Genomic DNA, 25,000 nt, shown 5'->3' on the forward strand with positions numbered 1-25,000 from the left:
CGTAACTGTACGTCCTGGATAACGTAACTGTACGTCCTGCATAACGTAACTGTACGTCCTGGATAACGTGATTGTACGTCCTGGATAACGTAACTGTACGTCCTGCATAACGTAACTGTACGTCCTGCATAACGTAACTGTACGTCCTGGATAACGTAACTGTACGTCCTGCATAACGTAACTGTACGTCCTGGATAACGTAACTGTACGTCCTGCATAACGTAACTGTACGTCCTGGATAACGTGACTGTACGTCCTGGATAACGTAACTGTACGTCCTGGATAACGTAACTGTACGTCCTGCATAACGTAACTGTACGTCCTGCATAACGTAACTGTACGTCCTGGATAACGTAACTGTATGTCCTGGATAACGTAACTGTGCGTCATGGATAACGTAACTGTACGTCATGGATAACGTGACTGTACGTCCTGGATAACGTAACTGTACGTCCTGGATAACGTAACAGTACGTCCTGGATAACGTAACTGTACGTCCTGGATAACGTAACTGTACGTCATGGATAACGTAACTGTACGTCATGGATAACGTAACAGTACGTCCTGGATAACGTAACTGTATGTCCTGGATAACGTAACAGTACGTCCTGGATAACGTAACTGTACGTCCTGGATAACGTAACTGTACGTCATGGATAACGTAACAGTACGTCCTGGATAACGTAACTGTACGTCCTGGATAACGTAACTGTACGTCATGGATAACGTAACAGTACGTCCTGGATAACAGAACTGTACGTCCTGGATAACGTAACTGTACGTCCTGGATAACGTAACTGTACGTCATGGATAACGTAACTGTACGTCATGGATAACGTAACTGTACGTCCTGGATAACTGTAAGGGTCATCCCACCGTGCTCAGGGAACGTGGCGTGGTCCATATTGACAAGGATAGAACTGTACTGCACTCATTACCTTACGAGTTAAGTTTTCCTTTTAATCACAAACTCAAACCACTAACGACGGAGGAAAAAATCAAAGAAAATAAAAGATCCAAAAAAAAGATTAATGACAGAAAACGGATATTTTTTTTCTACTTTTTCTCGGGATAACTGACTCAGATCTGCCACACGTTTCTAGCACGAGGGAAAAGTCGTGTCACATACTCCATTTTCCATTCGCAACAGAGGACGCGCTTCAAAAGAAGAAGTGTGATTATCTTGCCTCGCTCAGCCCAAATTGGATAAAGATACGAGACAGCTGAGACGAGAATGTGTATATATATAAATTAGACCGAGAAGCAGTTAAGTGAATGTAAATTACCACTGGCTAATGTAATAAGAAGAGGAGGACGAGGAAGAGATAAAGAAAATGGAAAAGGAAAACGTGTGTGTAGAGAGAGGGGTGACTGAAACAAAATGGAAAAGGAAAACGTGTGTGTAGAGAGAGGGGTGACTGAAACAAAATGGAAAAGGAAAACGTGTGTGTAGAGAGAGGGGTGACTGAAACAAAATGGAAAAGGAAAACGTGTGTGTAGAGAGAGGGGTGACTGAAACAAAATGGAAAAGGAAAACGTGTGTGTAGAGAGAGGGGTGACTGAAACAAAATGGAAAAGGAAAACGTGTGTGTAGAGAGAGGGGTGACTGAAACAAAATGGAAAAGGAAAACGTGTGTGTAGTTAGAGGGGTGACTGAAACAAAATGGAAAAGGAAAACGTGTGTGTAGAGAGAGGGGTGACTGAAACAAAATGGAAAAGGAAAACGTGTGTGTAGAGAGAGGGGGGTGACTGAAACAAAATGGAAAAGGAAAACGTGTGTGTAGTTAGAGGGGTGACTGAAACAAAATGGAAAAGGAAAACGTGTGTGTAGTTAGAGGGGTGACTGAAACAAAATGGAAAAGGAAAACGTGTGTGTAGAGAGAAGGGTGACTGGGAGATATATAGGGCGGTTAGGTTAGGGTTGAGGTGAGAAATGGCTGTCTTGAACACCTCACACTGTGAGGCAGCTGGGTGAGGTTGAGGGTGAGGTTGAAAATGAGGGATTGTGAATGACTATCATCACTGGCTTGGGTTTTCCTTCTCTCCACACTCTCCTATCAGGCCACCGTCCTTTGTGCCTCCTACAGGGCCGGGAAAGACAAGAAGAGAAAGGGAAAGTGGGGTGGAAAAGTCACTCAAGAACCGAAAAAGGAACCAGGAAAAGGGAGAGATTGGAAAAAAAAGAAATATGAGAATGATGTCTCCTGGCATTACTTAACCCTAGTGTCTTATCAGAGATCACTAACCCATCATACACCATAATTTTGAGAGAATGTTTTCTGATATGCTTCCACCCTCACAATTCGTCCATCTCCCATGAGTTGATCGGTGAGGTTCGGACGACCCTCAGGTCTGTTTTAAAGAGGACAGAAGATTTCCAGGACGATAGGCGGAGAGAAGAGAGAGGGAAGGCAGCATAGAAGATTTCCAGGACGATAGGCGGAGAGAAGAGAGAGGGAAGGCAGCATAGAAGATTTCCAGGACGATAGGCGGAGAGAAGAGAAAGGGAAGGCAGCATAGAAGATTTCCAGGACGATAGGCGGAGAGAAGAGAGAGGGAAGGCAGCATAGAAGATTTCCAGGACGATAGGCGGAGAGAAGAGAGAGGGAAGGCAGCATAGAAGATTTCCAGGACGATAGGCGGAGAGAAGAGAGAGGGAAGGCAGCATAGAAGATTTCCAGGACGATAGGCGGAGAGAAGAGAGAGGGAAGGCAGCATAGAAGATTTCCAGGACGATAGGCGGAGAGAAGAGAGAGGGAAGGCAGCATAGAAGATCTCCAGGACGATAGGCGGAGAGAAGACAGAGGGAAGGCAGCATAGAAGATTTCCAGGACGATAGGCGGAGAGAAGAGAGAGGGAAGGCAGCATAGAAGATCTCCAGGACGATAGGCGGAGAGAAGAGAGAGGGAAGGCAGCATAGAAGATTTCCAGGACGATAGGCGGAGAGAAGAGAGAGGGAAGGCAGCCCACAGCTTCGCTACATGTGGGAAAGAAAGCACACCTCCAACGGGGGCCAATTCTCGTATGGCTACGAGCCACGTAGAACAACGGGGATGCGAGCAACTAGAGGCATGATGCGGGTCCAGGGCCCATCAGAGGCTGGGGAACACAAGCACACACCCCTCACAACAACGGCAGTCGAAATAATAATACCCGCAGAAGAGAGGGAAGGAAGCAACCTCACAGTGGACGGGGGGCGAGCGATCGCTGAGCAAGCAGGAGGTGGTCACAGAAGGCGAGGTGATGAAGTGGTCGACTTCTGCATCATCTCTGGCCAAGAGAGAAGAAGTGGGAGGAGGAGGGGATGAAAAAAAAAGCGACCATCTTAGATGCGCCATCCGTACCTCATCATGGAGTGCGTGTGACCCACGTACATAAAACAGGAACTCCTCACTTAGACACCTCCACAAAACCTCCCCAGCTTTTTGGAAAGCAGATATTATACTGCTCACGTTAGATTACCAGGACACAGAGAAGAGGGTGTAGTTACACCCAACACATTTACATCAATTGTAAGGATGAACTGATGTAGTTGGAAATCAAAAAAAAAAAGGGAGAGAAATGTGTAAGATTTGGAAAAAAGGGACTACGTGTCGAATTTTGCATTTGGACACGACTATGTATCACAAGGTTACTGTCCATCCACCACCCCCACACCGGACTCCACCTACACACACACACACACACACACACACACACACACACACACACACACCATCCTTCTGGGCGTAACAAGGCAATAAACTTGATTTTCTCTCATTTTGGCTTATACGTTTAGAATCTTGTAGAAATTTGAAGCTACTGAGAACGTAGCGTTTCTTACCCTCCGATGGGGGAAAATGGTTCCACCTTGTGTATTCATCTGGTCTTACTTATTCAAAATATCTGATAGGAATCTTTGAATTTCAAAGAGTGATTATAGGATCAAGTCTCCTATAGGTGGAACCCTAAGTCTGAGCTCGAAGGACCAACTCAAAGTGTTGGGGCAACGCCAGGGTTCTTCGTTGGATGACCCTGAGTTCAACCTTCTCTTCAGCACCAAATAAAAAAATAGATATAAAAAGAGCTTTTTGGATTTATCTTCTCTTCAGCACCAAATAAAAAAATAGATATAAAAAGAGCTTTTTGGATTTATCTTCTCTTCAGCACCAAATAAAAAAATAGATATAAAAAGAGCTTTTTGGATTTATCTTCTCTTCAGCACCAAAAAAATAAATCAAAAAAGAACTTTTTGGACGCCTTCTCTTCAGCACCGAAAAAAATAAATAAAAAAGAACTTTTTGGATTTATCTTCTCTTCAGCACCAAATAAATAAATGAATAAAAAAGAGATTTTTGGATTTACCTTCTCTACAGCACCAAATAAATAAATAAATATATAAATGAAGAGCTTTTTGGACTCCTCCATTTAATGCATATATGCCCACCAGAGCTCACGTGATAGGAAGCAATGCCAAACACTTATTTTTTTTTTATCTTTTTTTTCAGAGGCAACACTTGATATGAAGGAACTTTTTTGGGGTGCTTGTTGATATGAAGGAACTTTTTTGGGGCCTTCTAGACAAGGGTGTAGGTCAACCCATAGATGAGGGGTTTTCCTAAACACTTTAAGTAAGTTTTAAGCGAGTGTTTTGCTGTTTAACGAGGTTTTCCTAAACAATTTAGGTAAGTTTTGCTGTTTAACGAGGTTTTCCTAAACAATTTAGGTAACTTTTAAGCGAGTGTTTTGCTGTTTAACGAGGTTTTCCTAAACAATTTAGGTAAGTTTTAAGCGAGTGTTTTGCTGTTTAACGAGGTTTTCCTAAACAATTTAAGTAAGTTTTAAGCGAGTGTTTTGCTGTTTAACGAGGTTTTCCTAAACAATTTAAGTAAGTTTTAAGCGAGTGTTTTGCTGTTTAACGAGGTTTTCCTAAACACTTTAAGTAAGTTTTAAGCGAGTGTATTGCTGTTTAACGAGGTTTTCCTAAACACTTTAAGTAAGTTTTAAGTAAGTTTTAAGCGAGTGTTTCGCTGTTCATTGAAAGCGGTTTGAAACTGACGTTATAAAAGTTTCCTTCAAATCAAGTGTCCCTTCCACACTGGTTTCTAAGTACCCCTTCCAGATTGACGGAAAAGTATCCTTTCCACATATGCATCCACGTTTCCCCTTCCGGATCGACGGAAAAGTATCCTTTCCAGTCTGGCATCCACGTTTCCCCTTCCAGATTTCCATCCAAATGTCCCCCTCTCAGTCTAGTATCCAAGTGTCCCTTCCAGATAGGCACCTAACTATCCCTTCCATTTCTGATTGCCATGTCTCCTCCCTTCCACAATGGCACCCAAACGTCCCTTCCACAATGGCACCCAAACGTCCCTTCCACAATGGCACCCAAACGTCCCTTCCACAATGGCACCCAAACGTCCCTTCCACAATGGCACCCAAACGTCCCTTCCACAATGGCACCCAAACGTCCCTTCCACAATGGCACTCAAACGTCCCTTCCACAATGGCACCCAAATGTCCTTTCCACAATGGCACCCAAACGTCCCTTCCACAATGGCACCCAAACGTCCCTTCCACAATGGCACCCAAACGTCCCTTCCACAATGGCACCCAAACGTCCCTTCCACAATGGCACCCACACGTCCCTTCCACAATGTTCACCCACACGTCTCTTCCATAATGTTCACCCACACGTCCCTTCCACAATGGCACCCAAACGTCTCTTCCATAATGTCACCCACACATCTCTTCCACAATAGCACCCACACGTCTCTTCCACAATGTTCACCCACACGTCCCTTCCACAATGGCACCCACACGTCTCTTCCACAATGGCACCCAAACGTCCCTTCCACAATGGCACCCACACGTCCCTTTCACAATGGCACCCACACGTCTCTTCCATAATGTTCACCCACACGTCTCTTCCATAATGGCACCCACACGTCCCTTCTAGCGTGGCATGCAACTCTCCCCCTTCCAGTCCGGTATCCACCCGTCCCTTCCAGAAGGGCTGGTGGAAGGGAAAGCGACAGAATCATTCTGAAGTTTTACATAATGAACACAAAGTGAATTAACATGAGGAGTTGACACACCCACGAGCACCAGGTGATGCTCTCCACTGCACTGGTGGGGACTGCCAAGCCATGGTGGGGACTGCCAAGCCATGGTGGGGACTGCCAAGCCATGGTGGAGACTGCTGAGCCATGGTGGGGACTGCTGAGCCATGGTAGGGACTGCCAAGCCATGGTGGGGACTGCCAAGCCATGGTGGAGACTGCTAAGCCATGGTGGGGACTGCTAAGCCATGGTGGGGACTGCCAAGCCATGGTGGGGACTGCCAAGCCATGGTGGAGACTGCTAAGCCATGGTGGAGACTGCTAAGCCATGGTGGAGACTGCCAAGCCATGGTGGAGACTGCTGAGCCATGGTGGGGACTGCCTAAGCCATGGTGGGGACTGCCTAAGCCATGGTGGGACTGCTAAGCCATGGTGGGGATTGCTAAGCCATGGTGGGGACTTGCCAAGCCATGGTGGAGACTGCTAAGCCATGGTGGGGATTGCTAAGCCATGGTGGGGACTGCTAAGCCATGGTGGGGACTGCTAAGCCATGGTGGAGACTGCTAAGCCATGGTGGGATTGCTAAGCCATGGTGGGGACTGCAAGCCATGGTGGGGATTGCTAAGCCATGGTGGAGACTGCTAAGCCATGGTGGGGACTGCTAAGCCATGGTGGGGACTTGCTAAGCCATGGTGGAGACTGCCTAAGCCATGGTGGAGACTGCTAAGCCATGGTGGGGACTGCTAAGCCATGGTGGAGACTGCCAAGCCATGGTGGAGACTGCTAAGCCATGGTGGGGACTGCTAAGCCATGGTGGAGACTGCTAAGCCATGGTGGAGACTGCTAAGCCATGGTGGGGACTGCTAAGCCATGGTGGAGACTGCTAAGCCATGGTGGAGACTGCTAAGCCATGGTGGGGACTGCTAAGCCATGGTGGGGACTGCTAAGCCATGGTGGAGACTGCCAAGCCATGGTGGAGACTGCTAAGCCATGGTGGGGATTGCTAAGCCATGGTGGAGACTGCTAAGCCATGGTGGAGACTGCTAAGCCATGGTGGAGAGTGCTAAGCCATGGTGGAGACTGCTAAGCCATGGTGGGGATTGCTAAGCCATGGTGGAGACTGCTAAGCCATGGTGGAGACTGCTAAGCCATGGTGGAGAGTGCTAAGCCATGGTGGGGACTGCTAAGCCATGGTGGAGAGTGCTAAGCCATGGTGGAGAGTGCTAAGCCATGGTGGAGACTGCTAAGCCATGGTGGAGAGTGCTAAGCCATGGTGGAGACTTCTAAGCCATGGTGGAGAGTGCTAAGCCATGGTGGGGATTGCTAAGCCATGGTGGAGACTGCTAAGCCATGGTGGAGACTGCTAAGCCATGGTGGGGATTGCTAAGCCATGGTGGAGACTGCTAAGCCATGGTGGAGACTGCTAAGCCATGGTGGAGACTGCTAAGCCATGGTGGGGATTGCTAAGCCATGGTGGAGACTGCTAAGCCATGGTGGAGAGTGCTAAGCCATGGTGGAGACTGCTAAGCCATGGTGGGGATTGCTAAGCCATGGTGGAGACTGCTAAGCCATGGTGGAGACTGCTAAGCCATGGTGGGGACTGCTAAGCCATGGTGGAGACTGCTAAGCCATGGTGGAGACTGCTAAGCCATGGTGGGGACTGCTAAGCCATGGTGGGGACTGCTAAGCCATGGTGGAGACTGCCAAGCCATGGTGGAGACTGCTAAGCCATGGTGGGGATTGCTAAGCCATGGTGGAGACTGCTAAGCCATGGTGGAGACTGCTAAGCCATGGTGGAGAGTGCTAAGCCATGGTGAGACTGCTAAGCCATGGTGGGGACTGCTAAGCCATGGTGGAGACTGCTAAGCCATGGTGGAGACTGCTAAGCCATGGTGGAGAGTGCTAAGCCATGGTGGGGACTGCTAAGCCATGGTGGAGAGTGCTAAGCCATGGTGGAGACTTCTAAGCCATGGTGGGGATTGCTAAGCCATGGTGGAGACTGCTAAGCCATGGTGGAGACTGCTAAGCCATGGTGGAGAGTGCTAAGCCATGGTGGAGACTGCTAAGCCATGGTGGAGACTGCTAAGCCATGGTGGAGACTGCTAAGCCATGGTGGGGACTGCTAAGCCATGGTGGAGACTGCTAAGCCATGGTGGAGACTGCTAAGCCATGGTGGAGACTGCTAAGCCATGGTGGGGACTGCTAAGCCATGGTGGAGACTGCTAAGCCATGGTGGAGACTGCTAAGCCATGGTGGGGACTGCTAAGCCATGGTGGAGAGTGCTAAGCCATGGTGGGGACTGCTAAGCCATGGTGGAGACTGCTAAGCCATGGTGGGGACTGCTAAGCCATGGTGGAGACTGCTAAGCCATGGTGGAGACTGCTAAGCCATGGTGGAGACTGCTAAGCCATGGTGGGGACTGCTAAGCCATGGTGGAGACTGCTAAGCCATGGTGGAGACTGCTAAGCCATGGTGGAGACTGCTAAGCCATGGTGGGGACTGCTAAGCCATGGTGGAGACTGCTAAGCCATGGTGGAGAGTGCTAAGCCATGGTGGGGACTGCTAAGCCATGGTGGGGACTGCTAAGCCATGGTGGAGAGTGCTAAGCCATGGTGGGGACTGCTAAGCCATGGTGATGACACATGGGTTACCACACGTGAGTGACCACAGGGGAACTCGAGCTAGCTACAGTGACCAAGTCTTGTGAGGTACGTGTTGCTGTGTGTGTGTGTGTGTGTGTGTGTGTGTGTGTGTGTGTGTGTGTGTGTGTGTGTGAGTGTGTGTGAGTGTGTGTGTGTGTGTGTGTGTGTGTGTGTGTGTGTGTGTGTGAGTGTGTGTGAGTGTGTGTGTGTGTGTGTGTGTGTGTGTGTGTGTGTGTGTGTGTGTGTGTGTGTGTGTGAGTGTGTGTGAGTGTGTGTGTGTGTGTGTGTGTGTGTGTGTGTGTGTGTGTGTGTGTGTGTGTGTGTGTGTGAGTGTGTGTGTGTGTGTGTGTGTGTGAGTGTGTGTGTGTGTGTGTGTGTGTGTGTGTGTGTGTGTGTGTGTGTGTGTGTGTGTGTGAGTGTGTGTGTGTGTGTGTGTGTGAGTGTGTGTGTGTGTGTGTGTGTGTGTGTGTGTGTGTGTGTGTGTGTGTGTGTGTGTGTGTGTGTGTGAGTGTGTGTGAGTGTGTGTGTGTGTGTGTGTGTGTGTGTGTGTGTGTGTGTGTGAGTGTGTGTGTGTGTGTGTGTGTGTGTGTGTGTGTGTGTGTGTGAAATGGGGATCTTCAAGCCCCACTTTTGGTGTAAGTGAGAGTGGCGGGGGGGGGGGAGGGAAATACGAAGGGTGGAATGAGGAAGCGGGGAAAAGGAGTGAAACTTGACAGTGACTGAAATACACAGTGTGAGGGGGAGGGTCACCACTGGGGAAACCTAGGAGGAGAGTGAGGGTGGGACATTACCAAGTGGGTGGCTCTCTACCACCTACTGAGAGAGAGAGAGAGAGAGAGAGAGAGAGAGAGAGAGAGAGAGAGAGAGAGAGAGAGAGAGAGAGAGAGAGAGAGAGAGAGGGGAAAGCTAGCTCTAGTGGTGAGGGGAAAACATAATATTCCATGAAATGGTTAAAAAAAAAAAATATAAAAACCACTACACCATGTCACTCATGTGGTTACTGATGGCCACTGTGGCCTCACCTGACCCATGTCCAATCCCTCACCTCCACCAGATGGAACCTGACCCATGTCCAATCCCTCACCTCCACCAGAAGGAACCTGACCCATGTCCAATCCCTCACCTCCACCAGATGGAACCTGACCCATGTCCAATCCCTCACCTCCACCAGAAGGAACCTGACCCATGTCCAATCCCTCACCTCCACCAGATGGAACCTGACCCATGTCCAATCCCTCACCTCTACCAGAAGGAACCTGACCCATGTACAATCCCTCACCTCCACCAGAAGGAACCTGACCCATGTCCAATCCCTCACCTCCACCAGAAGGAACCTGACCCATGTCCAATCCCTCACCTCCACCAGAAGGAACCTGACCCATGTACAATCCCTCACCTCCACCAGAAGGAACCTGACCCATGTCCAATCCCTCACCTCCACCAGATGGAACCTGACCCATGTCCAATCCCTCACCTCCACCAGAAGGAACCTGACCCATGTACAATCCCTCACCTCCACCAGAAGGAACCTGACCCATGTACAATCCCTCACCTCCACCAGATGGAACCTGACCCATGTCCAATCCCTCACCTCCACCAGAAGGAATCTGACCTATGTCCAATCCCTCACCTCCACCAGAAGGAACCTGACCCATGTCCAATCCCTCACCTCCACCAGAAGGAACCTGACCCATGTACAATCCCTCACCTCCACCAGAAGGAATCTGACCTATGTCCAATCCCTCACCTCCACCAGAAGGAACCTGACCCATGTCCAATCCCTCACCTCCACCAGATGGAACCTGACCCATGTCCAATCCCTCACCTCCACCAGATGGAACCTGACCCATGTCCAATCCCTCACCTCCACCAGAAGGAACCTGACCCATGTCCAATCCCTCACCTCCACCAGAAGGAACCTGACCCATGTCCAATCCCTCACCTCCACCAGATGGAACCTGACCCATGTCCAATCCCTCACCTCCACCAGAAGGAACCTGACCCACGTACAATCCCTCACCTCCACCAGAAGGAACCTGACCCATGTACAATCCCTCACCTCCACCAGATGGAACCTGACCCATGTCCAATCCCTCACCTCCACCAGATGGAACCTGACCCATGTCCAATCCCTCACCTCCACCAGAAGGAACCTAACCCATGTCCAATCCCTCACCTCCACCAGAAGGAACCTGACCCATGTACAATCCCTCACCTCCACCAGATGGAACCTGACCCATGTCCAATCCCTCACCTCCACCAGAAGGAACCTGACCCACGTACAATCCCTCACCTCCACCAGAAGGAACCTGACCCATGTACAATCCCTCACCTCCACCAGATGGAACCTGACCCATGTCCAATCCCTCACCTCCACCAGATGGAACCTGACCCATGTCCAATCCCTCACCTCCACCAGAAGGAACCTAACCCATGTCCAATCCCTCACCTCCACCAGATGGAACCTGACCCATGTACAATCCCTCACCTCCACCAGAAGGAACCTGACCCATGTCCAATCCCTCACCTCCACCAGAAGGAACCTGACCCATGTCCAATCCCTCACCTCCACCAGATGGAACCTGACCCATGTCCAATCCCTCACCTCCACCAGATGGAACCTGACCCATGTACAATCCCTCACCTCCACCAGAAGGAACCTGACCCATGTACAATCCCTCACCTCCACCAGAAGGAACCTGACCCATGTCCAATCCCTCACCTCCACCAGAAGGAACCTGACCCATGTCCAATCCCTCACCTCCACCAGAAGGAACCTAACCCATGTCCAATCCCTCACCTCCACCAGATGGAACCTGACCCGTGTCTAATCCCTCACCTCCACCAGAAGGAAGCAGGTCGACCATGGTGGAGTGAGAGGGACGAAGGGCGTCATGTCTTAGGATACAGACCAGGTGATCATGGATCACACACGGAGGAGGAGCAGGAGGAGGAGGAGGAGGAAGAGGAAGGAAGGAAGAGGAGGAGGAGGAGGAGGTAGACTCAGCATCCAACAGAATGGGTGGTGGTGGGTTGGGGAGAACCTCTTCCACCGTTGGACACCAAGCGATCATCCAGGGTTCGAGGTGCTAATGATGATAAGGCCCTTTCAGAAAATGGACTTCCTTCGCCTTCCTTCCCCCACACACACAACACCCTGGGAAAACTGGAAGGCTGGAAGACATGACCCATGGAACTCCACTGGGAAAACTGGAAGGCTGGAAGACATGACCCACGGAACTCCACTGGGAAAACTGGAAGGCTGGAAGACATGACCCATGGAACTCCGCTGGGAAAACTGGAAGGCTGGAAGACATGACCCATGGAACTCCACTGGGAAAACTGGAAGGCTGGAAGACATGACCCATGGAACTCCACTGGGAAAACTGGAAGGCTGGAAGACATGACCCACGGAACTCCACTGGGAAAACTGGAAGGCTGGAAGACATGACCCATGGAACTCCACTGGGAAAACTGGAAGGCTGGAAGACATGACCCATGGAACTCCACTGGGAAAACTGGAAGGCTGGAAGACATGACCCATGGAACTCCACTGGGAAAACTGGAAGGCTGGAAGACATGACCCATGGGACTCCACTGGGAAAACTGGAAGGCTGGAAGACATGACCCATGGAACTCCACTGGGAAAACTGGAAGGCTGGAAGACTTGACCCATGGAACTCCACTGGGAAAACTGGAAGGCTGGAAGACATGACCCACGGAACTCCATTGGGAAAACTGGAAGCCTGGAAGACATGACCCATGGAACTCCACTGGGAAAACTGGAAGGCTGGAAGACATGACCCATGGAACTCCACTGGGAAAACTGGAAGGCTGGAAGACATGACCCATGGAACTCCACTGGGAAAACTGGAAGGCTGGAAGACATGACCCATGGAACTCCACTGGGAAAACTGGAAGCCTGGAAGACATGACCCATGGAACTCCACTGGGAAAACTGGAAGGCTGGAAGACATGACCCATGGAACTCCACTGGGAAAACTGGAAGGCTGGAAGACATGACCCATGGAACTCCACTGGGAAAACTGGAAGGCTGGAAGACATGACCCATGGAACTCCACTGGGAAAACTGGAAGGCTGGAAGACATGATCCATGGAACTCCGCTGGGAAAACTGGAAGGCTGGAAGACATGACCCATGGAACTCCACTGGGAAAACTGGAAGGCTGGAAGACATGACCCATGGAACTCCACTGGGAAAACGGGAAGGCTGGAAGACATGACCCATGGAACTCCACTGGGAAAACTGGAAGGCTGGAAGACTTGACCCATGGAACTCCACTGGGAAAACTGGAAGGCTGGAAGACATGACCCATGGAACTCCACTGGGAAAACTGGAAGCCTGGAAGACATGACCCATGGAACTCCACTGGGAAAACTGGAAGGCTGGAAGACATGACCAATGGAACTCCACTGGGAAAACTGGAAGGCTGGAAGACATGACCCATGGAACTCCACTGGGAAAACTGGAAGCCTGGAAGACATGACCCACGGAACTCCATTGGGAAAACTGGAAGCCTGGAAGACATGACCCATGGAACTCCACTGGGAAAACTGGAAGGCTGGAAGACATGACCCATGGAACTCCACTGGGAAAACTGGAAGCCTGGAAGACATGACCCATGGAACTCCACTGGGAAAACTGGAAGGCCGGAAGACATGACCCATGGAACTCCACTGGGAAAACTGGAAGCCTGGAAGACATGACCCATGGAACTCCACTGGGAAAACTGGAAGGCTGGAAGACATGACCCATGGAACTCCACTGGGAAAACTGGAAGCCTGGAAGACATGACCCATGGAACTCCACTGGGAAAACTGGAAGCCTGGAAGACATGACCCATGGAACTCCACTGGGAAAACTGGAAGCCTGGAAGACATGACCCATGGAACTCCACTGGGAAAACTGGAAGGCTGGAAGACATGACCCATGGAACTCGACTGGGAAAACTGGAAGGCTGGAAGACATGACCCATGGAACTCCACCGGGAAAACTGGAAGGCTGGAAGACATGACCCATGGAACTCCACTGGGAAAACTGGAAGCCTGGAAGACATGACCCATGGAACTCCACTGGGAAAACTGGAAGGCTGGAAGACATGACCCATGGAACTCGACTGGGAAAACTGGAAGGCTGGAAGACATGACCCATGGAACTCCACCGGGAAAACTGGAAGGCTGGAAGACATGACCCACGGAACTCCACTGGGGAAAGGCAGTTCCTCCATTACGTGAGATGGGGCTACGTACGGACGTAATGACGCTCACAGACGGAAAAGGGGATCCAAAATAGTAGATAATAACAGGAGGTAAATACAATCCCTCACACACTTACTCCTAAAGACACACACACACACACACACACACACACACACACACACAGAGAGAGAGAGAGAGAGAGAGAGAGAGAGAGAGAGAGAGAGAGAGAGAGAGAGAGAGAGAGAGAGAGAGTGTGTGTTTCACTGTTACAATGACCCATCCCATCAGTTCACCTCTCTCTCTCTCTCTTCTCTCCTACCACTACCCATCACCCTTCTTCACCTCCCCTCCCATCCTCACTCTCACCTCCCTCTTCTCCCCACAACCTCTCCCTCCAACCTATTCCTCTCCCATCCCACAAGCCTCCAACATACGGCGCACGTCAATATCAATACAAAATTATCAAAACCCACAAATCTTAAATCACACAAGAGGTACCTCAGTCCACAATAATACACAGACCTTGAAACTCATCTTTCACAGTGGCAACCTTTCCGTATTTTGGTCAATATTTTGGTCAATATTTTAGTCAATATTTTGGTCAATATTTTGGTCGGTATTTTGGTTAATATCTTGGTCAATATTTTGGTCAATATTTTGGTCGGTATTTTGGTCAATATTTTGGTCAATATTTTGGTCGGTATTTTGGTCAATATTTTGGTCAATATTTTGGTCGGTATTTTGGTCAATATTTTGGTCAATATTTGGTCGGTATTTTGGTTAATATTTTGGTCAATATTTTGGTCGGTATTTTGGTCAATATTTTGGTCAATATTTTGGTCGGTATTTTGGTTAATATTTTGGTCAATATTTTGGTCAATATTTTGGTCGGTATTTTGGTCAATATTTTGGTCAATATTTTGGTCGGTATTTTGGTTAATATTTTGGTCAATCTTTTGGTCGGTATTTTGGTCAATATTTTGGTCGGTATTTTGGTTAATATTCTGGTCAATATTTTGGGGAAATTCGATATTAGGCATTATATATGGCAACCTGGGGCTCATGAATTATCATTCTTCCTCCTCCTCCTCCTCCTCCTTCTCTTCCTCCTCCTCCTCCTTATCTTCCTCCTCCCCTCCTCTTCCTCCTCCTCCTCCTCTTCCTCCCCCTACCTCCTCCTCCTCACCATCTTATCTTCCCCCTACCTCCTCCTCCTCACCATCTTATCTTCCCCCTACCTCCTCCTCCTCACCATCTTATCTTCCCCCTACCTCCTCCTCCTCCTCCTCCTCCTCCTCCCCTTCTTATCTTCCCCCTACCTCCTCCTCCTCCCCTTCTTATCTTCCCCCTACCTCCTCCTCCTCCTCCTCCTCCTCCTCCTCCCCATCTTATCTTCCCCCTACCTCCTCCTCCTCCCCTTCTTATCTTCCCCCTACCTCCTCCTCCTCCTCCTCCTCACCTTCTCATCTTCCCCCTACTTCCTCCTCCTCCTCCTCTTCCTCACCTTCATGTCTTCCCCCTACCTCCCCCCTACCTTCTCCTCCTCCTCCTTACCTTCTCATCTTCCCCCTACCTCCCCCTCCTCCTCCTCCTCACCTTCTCATCTTCCCCCTACCTCCTCCTCCTCCTCCTCCTCTTCCTCACCTTCATGTCTTCCCCCTACCTCCCCCCTACCTTATCCTCCTCCTCCTCCTCACCTTCTCATCTTCCCCCTACCTCCTCCTCCTCCTCCTCACCTTCTCATCTTCCCCCTACCTCCTCCTCCTCCTCCTCACCTTCTCATCTTCCCCCTACCTCCTCCTCCTCCTCCTCCTCACCTTCTCATCTTCCCCCTACCTCCTCCTCCTCCTCCTCCTCACCTTCTCATCTTCCCCCTACCTCCTCCTCCTCCTCCTCCTCACCTTCTCATCTTCCCCCTACCTCCTCCTCCTCCTCCTCCTCACCTTCTTATCTTCCCCTACCTCCTCCTCCTCCTCCTCCTCACCTTCTCATCTTCCCCTACCTCCTCCTCCTCCTCCTCCTCACCTTCTCATCTTCCCCAACTACCTCCTCCTCCTCCTCCTCCACACCTTCTCATCTTCCCCCTACCTCCTCCTCCTCCTCCTCCTCACCTTCTCATCTTCCCCTACCTCCTTCTCCTCCTCCTCCTCACCTTCTCATCTTCCCCCTACCTCCTCCTCCTCCTCCTCCTCCTCACCTTCTCATCTTCCCCCTACCTCCTCCTCCTCCTCCTCCTCCTCACCTTCTCATCTTCCCCGACCTCCTCCTCCTCCTCCTCCTCACCTTCTCATCTTCCCCCTACCTCCTCCTCCTCCTCCTCCTCACCTTCTCATCTTCCCCTACCTCCTCCTCCTCCTCCTCCTCCTCACCTTCTCATCTTCCCCTACCTCCTCCTCCTCCTCCTCCTCCTCACCTTCTCATCTTCCCCCTACCTCCTCCTCCTCCTCACCATCTCATCTTCCCCCTACCTCCTCCTCCTCCTCCTCCCCTCCTCATCTTCCTCCTCCCTCCTCGGGACCTAACCCAACCTATGTGAGAGTTCGTTGGTTCGTTCGCTCGGCAGCCGGACAGACACGGGACGTAAGCCTCCATGATGAATGTCTGCTCGTATTTCATAATGGGTTGGGCGGGAGAGGTACCTTGTGTGGGTACTGTGTTAGGGTAAGAGCCGAGCTCTGTGTGAGGCACACACCCACCCACCACACACCCACCCTCACTCCACCACACACCCTCCCTCCACCATACACCCACTCACCACCCACCCTCCCTCCCTCCACCACACACCCGCCCTCCACCCACCACACACCCTCCCTCCACCACACACCCTCCCTCCCTCCACCACACACCCACTCACCACCCACCCTCCATCCCACACACACCCACCACACATCCTCCCACCCTCCCTCCACCACACACACACCCACCACTCTCCCACCCTCCATTCCACCACACACCCACCCACCATACACCCTCCCTCCACCACACACCCTCCCTCCCTCCACCACACACCCACCCACCATACACCCTCCCTCCCTCCACCACACACCCACCCACCATACACCCTCCCTCCACCACACACCCTCCCTCCCTCCACCACACACCCACCCACCATACACCCTCCCTCCACCACACACCCTCCCTCCCTCCACCACACACCCACCCACCACACACCCTCCCTCCCTCCCTCCACCACACACCCACCCACCACACACCCTCCCTCCCTCCCTCCACCACACACCCTCCCTCCCTCCACCACACACCCACTCACCACCCACCCTCCATCCCACACACACCCACCACACATCCTCCCACCCTCCCTCCACCACACACCCACCCACCACACATCCTCCCTCCCTCCACCACATACCCACTCACCACCCACCCTCCATCCCACACACACCCACCACACATCATCCCACCCTCCCTCCACCACACACACACCCACCACTCTCCCACCCTCCATCCCTCCACCACACACCCACCCACCACACATCCTCCCTCCCTCCCTCCACCACACACCCACCCACCACACATCCTCCCACCCTCCATCCCTCCACACACCCACTCACCACCATCCCACCCTACCTCCCTCCACAACACACCCATCACCCACCCTCCCTCCCTCCCTTCCTCCTTCCCTCCACCACACTTTTTTGACCTTTTAGCTGAATCAAAGGCTACTGAATGATCTTATAAAGGTCGTCTGATTAACGCATGTGTATATATATATATATATGTATATATATATATATATATATATATATATATATATATATATATATATATATATATATAGATAGATAGATAGATAGATAGATACATACATACATACATACATACATATATACATAAATATAGATAAATAGATAGATAGATAGATATAGATAAATATAGATAGATAGATAGATATATAGATAGATAGATACAGAGATAGATAGATATATTATCCCTGGGGATAGGGGAGAAAGAATACTTCCCACGTATTCCCTGCGTGTCGTAGAAGGCGACTAAAAGGGGAGGGAGCGGGTGTGGGGCTGGAAATCCTCCCCTCCCTTCCCGTTTTGATATATATATATATATATATATATATATATATATATATATATATATATATATATATATATATATATATATATATATATATATATGGTGAGCAACGGGGTCTACACCGGTCATTTCCCATAGGCTTACACAACCAGCATATAGCATTCCTTGCACGCCTCTCACCCTCCTGCATGTTCAGGCCCCGATCACTCAAAATCTTTTTCACTCCATCTTTCCACCTCCTATTTGGTCTCCCACTTCTCCTCGTTCCCTCACCTCCGACACATATATCCTCTTGGTCAATCTTTCCTCTCTCATTCTCTCCATGTGTCCAAACGATATATACTAACCTAAGCCAGGTACTTAAATCATCAACCAACATTCTTAGGGAAGGATGAACAGCTAGATTGACTGTGGACCGACTGCCGCGACCAACACGATTCAAACATAAGCTTTCAACCCCATTGAACCGGCCCGTGAATGTGTCATGGTCAGCAACGCTAAACCACCACACCACGGACGTGCATTTCCCACAATCATCTCCCTCACTATACCTCTACCGCTGTGTCCACAAATATGGCCACGGAGGGCCACCTGTGGCCACTATCAAACCCCCCCCCACACCAAACTTAGCCCTCCCCCCGAACTCCCCTCCCATTAGCGAAGCCCCACACCCTTCACCATGATCGCCACTCCCATTTGCAAGTGGGGGGGGGACAACATCTAGTTACCATGCCCGGCGAGACACGGGGGATTCGACCACGGATGACGGTATGAGTGACCATCAGCCACGACCAGCCCTGGGTGTGAGGCGTCTCCCTCACACTCGACCAGCCCTGGGTGTGAGGCGTCTCCCTCACACTCTACACATGTTGCCATACTGCCAGGGTGAGGCAGGTCTTGTGTGGGTACTGAACACATGGCTTAACACCATACACACACAGTGTGTGTGTGTGTGTGTGTGTGTGTGTGTGTGTGTGTGTGTGTGTGTGGGTGTGTGTGTGTGGGTGTGTTGTGTGTGTGTGTGTGTGTGTGTGTGTGTGTGTGGCTATTGTGGCCAGGGCCTAACCTGTGGGTAATTTTTCGGTCCATATGGCCATCAAGTATTGCGGTGTGATCCCCCCCCTGGGCCACACATCCCTGGGCCACACATCCCCTGGGCCACACACACACACACACACACACACACACACACACACACACACACACACTACGAGAGAGAGAGAGAGAGAGAGAGAGAGAGAGAGAGAGAGAGAGAGAGAGAGAGAGAGAGAGAGTAATTCATAGTGCTTCTACTACACAAAGTATGATCTGGCATTTGCGGTATTTCAGTGTAATTAGTCGAGGTACAATTACATTAAGATAGAGTTACATCATGGCCAGTCAGTGTTTAAAATCATTTTTTTTTCTTTTTTACAAACATCACAAAGAAACCTGACCTCTGCTGACTTTTGAAAGCAACATCAAAAATAGATATAAAATCCTTCCTCACTGGAGATTTTATATGTATATATATATATATATATATATATATATATATATATATATATATATATGTATATATATATATATATATATATATATCCTCCCCTCTCATTCTTTTTAATTTTCCAAAAGAAGGAACAGAGAAGGGGGCCAGGTGAGGATATTCCCTTAAAGGTCCAGTCCTCTGTTCTTAACGCTACCTCGCTAACGCGGGAAATGGCGAATAGTTTGAAAGAAAAGAAAAAGATATATATATATATATATATATATATATATATATATATATATATATATATATATATATATATATATATATATATATATATATATATTGGAAGAGATCACAATTGAGACCGTGATCAAATAAATTCCTTTCTTACCACGGGGAAAATGAAACACGACAAGGTCCCACGTGCACTTTCGTGCAATAATCACATCATCAGGGGAGACACAAGAGAGAACTATAACAGTCAGTTGATATACAACGAAGAGACGAAGCTAGGACGCCATTTGGTAAACAAGTGACTATCCGAATGACGATCATAAAAATTTTTTTGTGGACAAGAAGGGGAATTGTTTACAAATTTTGTCAACAATAAAGCTATCCAATTTGCATAGACCTTCACTAATATCAAGGTTATAATTCTTTGTGTATCTAATGATAGAAGATTCAATGATATTTCTCGTGGTACTAGGAGTTAGAGTCAATAACTGAGATGGCATTACTCCGGTCAATACAATGATCATAGTTTTTAACGTGATTAAACAAGGCATTTGATTCTTGTCTCGTTCTTATACTATATCTATGTTGCTTAAGTCTAACAGAAAGAGCCTTACCAGTCTGACCAACATAAAACTTATCACAATTTCGACATGGCACTTTATAGATGCATCCAGGACAATTTTCTGGTGAGTTCTTGATTAAGATATTCTGTATAGCATTGATGTTGCTGATGACAACAGTTACATTAAGGGATTTACGTAACATGGGAAGGAAAGTAAAACCATTACTAAAAGGTTCTTGGTGTCAAGGGAAAGTTTGGATTTAACTCTATAAAATGAATTCTTTGCAAGATCTAAAATACTTTAACTTGGATCCAATAGAATCTATCTCCTCAAACTCATCATCAATAAACTCTGGACTGCATATATACGTAATGCCCTTAGGAACATAGACTGGAATGATGATAATTTGACTTTGTCATGTTGATAGAGTAATAAAGGGTATATGAGCGAGCAAACATTGGAAGGTTTTCTGTATATGCTAAACTTATGCTGCCCTCGTACCCTTCATGATAATGTTATGTTATTTCGCTTCTAGTGTTTTTCCCTTACATTTATGTGCTATGTGCTGTGTTTTTCCCTTACTTTTATGTGCTATGTGCTGTGTTTTTCCCTTACTTTTATGTGCTATGTGCTGTGTTTTCCCTTACTTTTATGTGCTATGTGCTGTGTTTTTCCCTTACTTTTATGTGCTATGTGCTGTGTTTTTCCCTTACTTTTATGTGCCATGTGCTGTGTTTTTCCCTTACTTTTATGTGCTATGTGCTGTGTTTTTCCCTTACTTTTATGTGCTATGTGCTATGTTTTTCCCTTACTTTTATGTGCTATGTGCTGTGTTTTTCCCTTACTTTTATGTGCTATGTGCTGTGTTTTTCCCTTACTTTTATGTGCTATGTGCTGTGTTTTTCCCTTACTTTTATGTGCTATGTGCTGTGTTTTTCCCTTACTTTTATGTGCTATGTGCTGTGTTTTTCCTTACTTTTATGTGCCATGTGCTGTGTTTTTTCCGAGTGTATTTCACAATTTGTTTCCGTTTTCCATATCATTTCCTAGTTTTCTGAGTTTATTCTTTTTTTTCTCTCTCTCTCTTTTTGTAGATTCCCGATGATGCCTCTGTGAAGGCGAGAGCTTAAACAAAATGAATGGATAACTATGGAAACTAATGTTTGAGCACACGGGGGAAAATGAAACACGATAAGTACCCAAGTGCACTTTCGTGTAATAATCACATCATCAGGAAATATACAAGTTGATATGCAACGAAGAGACGTAGCTAGGACGCTTATACTCTCTCTAAGAACGTTTTCGCTCGGTGTTCTAGTCATATAATCGTTTCTGATGTGCAGAGAAAAGCTACGGTTTTTAATATGACCGTGTGGAAACTTTGTACAATTAAAAGTCTGGCGTGCTTGCTCGCCCACAAAACGTCTCCGAGAAACATTGTAGGCTTAGCCTCGCTATGACCCACCCACTCCTCATGCCCATCACATTAAACGTTTTCTCAAACTTTTGTGTTCAAATGGGATCCCTTTTTTTTCTTTTACGACGAGAACCATGTGTACACACACACACACACACACACACACACACACACACACATATATATATATATATATATATATATATATATATATATATTTCTTTCGTCTGTTTCCTTGCGCTGCCTCGCTGGTGCGGGGGACGGCGACGGGGCAAAGTGAATAAATAGATAAATATATATAGGGGAGAAAGAATACTTCCCACGTATTCCCTGCATGTCGTAGAAGGCGACTAAAAGGGAAGGGAGCGGGGGGCTGGAAATCCTCCCCTCTCATTTTTTTTTTTAAATTTTCCAAAAGAAGGAACAGAGAAGGGGGCCATATGAGGATATTCCCTCAAAGGCCCAGTCCTCTGTTCTTAACGCTACCTCGCTAATGCGGGAAATGGCGAATAGTATGAAAAAAAAAAAAAAAATATATATATATATATATATATATATATATATATATATATATATATATATATATATATATATATATATAGTGTTGCAAAGGATCACAATTTTGCGCGTGATCAAGATATTCCTATGAGTCCACGGGGAAAATGAAACACGAAAAGTTCCCAAGTGCACTTTCGTGTAATAAGCACATCATCAGGGGAGACACAAGAGAGTAATATAACAGTCAGTTGATATACATCGAAGAGACGAAGCTAGGACGCCATTTGGTAAACATGATATATATATATATATATATATATATATATATATATATATATATATATATATATATATATATATATATATATATATATATATTTTTTTTTTTTTTTTTTTTTTTTTTTTTATACTTTGTCGCTGTCTCTCACTTGGCACACCACCTTGACCAAAACACCCTATATCTGCCACTCTATCATCAAACACATTCAACAAACCTTCAAAATACTCACTCCATCTCCTTCTCACATCACCACTACTTATCACCTCCCCATTTACCCCCTTCACTGATGTTCCCATTTGCTCCCTTGTCTTACGCACTTTATTTACCTCCTTCCAGAACATCTTTTTATTCTCCTTAAAATCTAATGATACTCTCTCACCCCAACTCTCATTTGCCCTCTTTTTCCACCCCTTGCACATTTCCCTTGAACTCCTGGCTCTTTCTTTTATACATCTCCCAGTCATGTGCACTACTTCCCTTGCAAATATCATCCATTTCGACACACCCTCTTCTGCTCTCTCAACCACACTCTTCTCATTACCACACATCTCTCTTACCTATTCATTACTTACTCGATCAAACCACCTCACACCACATATTGTCCTTAAACAATTCAATTCCAGCACATCCACCCTCCTCTGTACATCCTTCTGCAACTCGTGGAGAATACGTGCCAAGTATATTTTTCTCAGAGGTCACACGATACAGTGGAAGAAAAGGGGGTGTTCGATGTGTTTATATCCCCATGATGGTGACTGGTGACCCCGATTACGCACTCAATATGTTGTCAACTCAGTAACATCGTAAAGAAAGGATGGATAGAAAGGGATAGGAAGGATAAAAAGGGAAAGGATGGATTAGAAAGGGATAGGAAGGATAGAAAGGGAAAGGAAGGATAGAAAGGGATAGGAAGGATAGAAAGGGATAGGAAGGATAAAAAGGGAAAGGATGGATAGAAAGGGATAGGAAGGATAGAAAGGGATAGGAAGGATAAAAAGGGAAAGGATGGATAGAAAGGGATAGGAAGGATAGAAAGGGATAGGAAGGATAGAAAGGGATAGGAAGGACAAAAAGGGACAGGAAGGATAGAAAGGGATAGGAAGGATAGAAAGGGATAGGAAGGATAGAAAGGGATAGGAAGGATAGAAAGGGATAGGAAGGATAGAAAGGGATAGGAAGGATAGGAAGGGATAGAAAGGACAGAAAGGGATAAGAAGGATAGAAAGGGATAGGAAGGACAAAAAGGGACAGGAAGGATAGAAAGGGATAGGAAGGGTAGAAAGGGGTAGGAAGGATAGAAAGGGATAGGAAGGACAAAAAGGGATAGGAAGGATAGAAAGGGATAGGAAGGATAGAAAGGGATAGGAAGGATAGAAAGGGATAGGAAGGATAGGAAGGGATAGAAAGGACAGAAAGGGATAAGAAGGATAGAAAGGGATAGGAAGGACAAAAAGGGACAGGAAGGATAGAAAGGGATAGGAAGGGTAGAAAGGGATAGGAAGGATAGAAAGGGATAGGAAGGATAGAAAGGGATAGGAAGGATAGAAAGGGATAGGAAGGATAGAAAGGGATAGGAAGGATAGGAAGGGATAGAAAGGACAGAAAGGGATAAGAAGGATAGAAAGGGATAGGAAGGACAAAAAGGGACAGGAAGGATAGAAAGGGATAGGAAGGATAGGAAGGGATAGAAAGGACAGAAAGGGATAAGAAGGATAGAAAGGGATCGGAAGGACAAAAAGGGACAGGAAGGATAGAAAGGGATAGGAAGGATAGAAAGGGATAGGAAGGATAGAAAGGGATAGACAGAGGGATAGAATTCCACTTATTTCCCTCATTATTGTACAAACAAGTAGTTTTTTTTTAAATTAGTGATTATACATCACATCTGGCCACATGTGTGGCACCTGGCCCTGGCCCACATCTCCAGCTGGACCACTACTCACAGGCCACCGTGAGCTGGGCCACCATAACGAGATGGTCCATGGCCGGACCACCTTCATAATCTGGCCCATGGCTGGACCACCTTCATAATCTGGCCCATATCTGGACCACCTTCATAATCTGGTCCATGGCTGGACCACCTTCATAATCTGGCCCATATCTGGACCACCTTCATAATCTGGTCCATGGCTGGACCACCTTCACAATCTGGTCCATGGCCCATGGCCCAGGCCGTCACCAACAAACTAACCCACGCCCGGGCCACCATAACGAGATGGTCCATGGCCGGACCACCTTCATAATCTGGCCCATGGCCCAGGCCGTCACCAACAAAACCCACGCCCGGGCCACCATAACGAGATGGTCCATGGCCGGACCACCTTCACAATCTGGCCCATGGCCCAACAAACTAACCCACGCCCAAGTCATCATCACAAGCTGGCCCGTGGATGGACCACCGTCCTAAACTGGGGCGGGCCCCTATGGGCTCCTCATACCCAGCCGGGGCCATGGCCCAATGGGCCACCACCATAAGGCATAATTAACCCTCCTCAATCCTGGGGAAAATTGGGAAGCGATAGACAACGTCGCTTGAAAACTGGGCGAGATTTACTGGGTCGCAATTCGCCATCATCCCCAGGTCATCTG

Source organism: Panulirus ornatus, chromosome 41 (assembly GCF_036320965.1).
Source record: "Panulirus ornatus isolate Po-2019 chromosome 41, ASM3632096v1, whole genome shotgun sequence".
In the NCBI taxonomy this organism is placed as follows: Eukaryota; Metazoa; Arthropoda; class Malacostraca; order Decapoda; family Palinuridae; genus Panulirus; species Panulirus ornatus.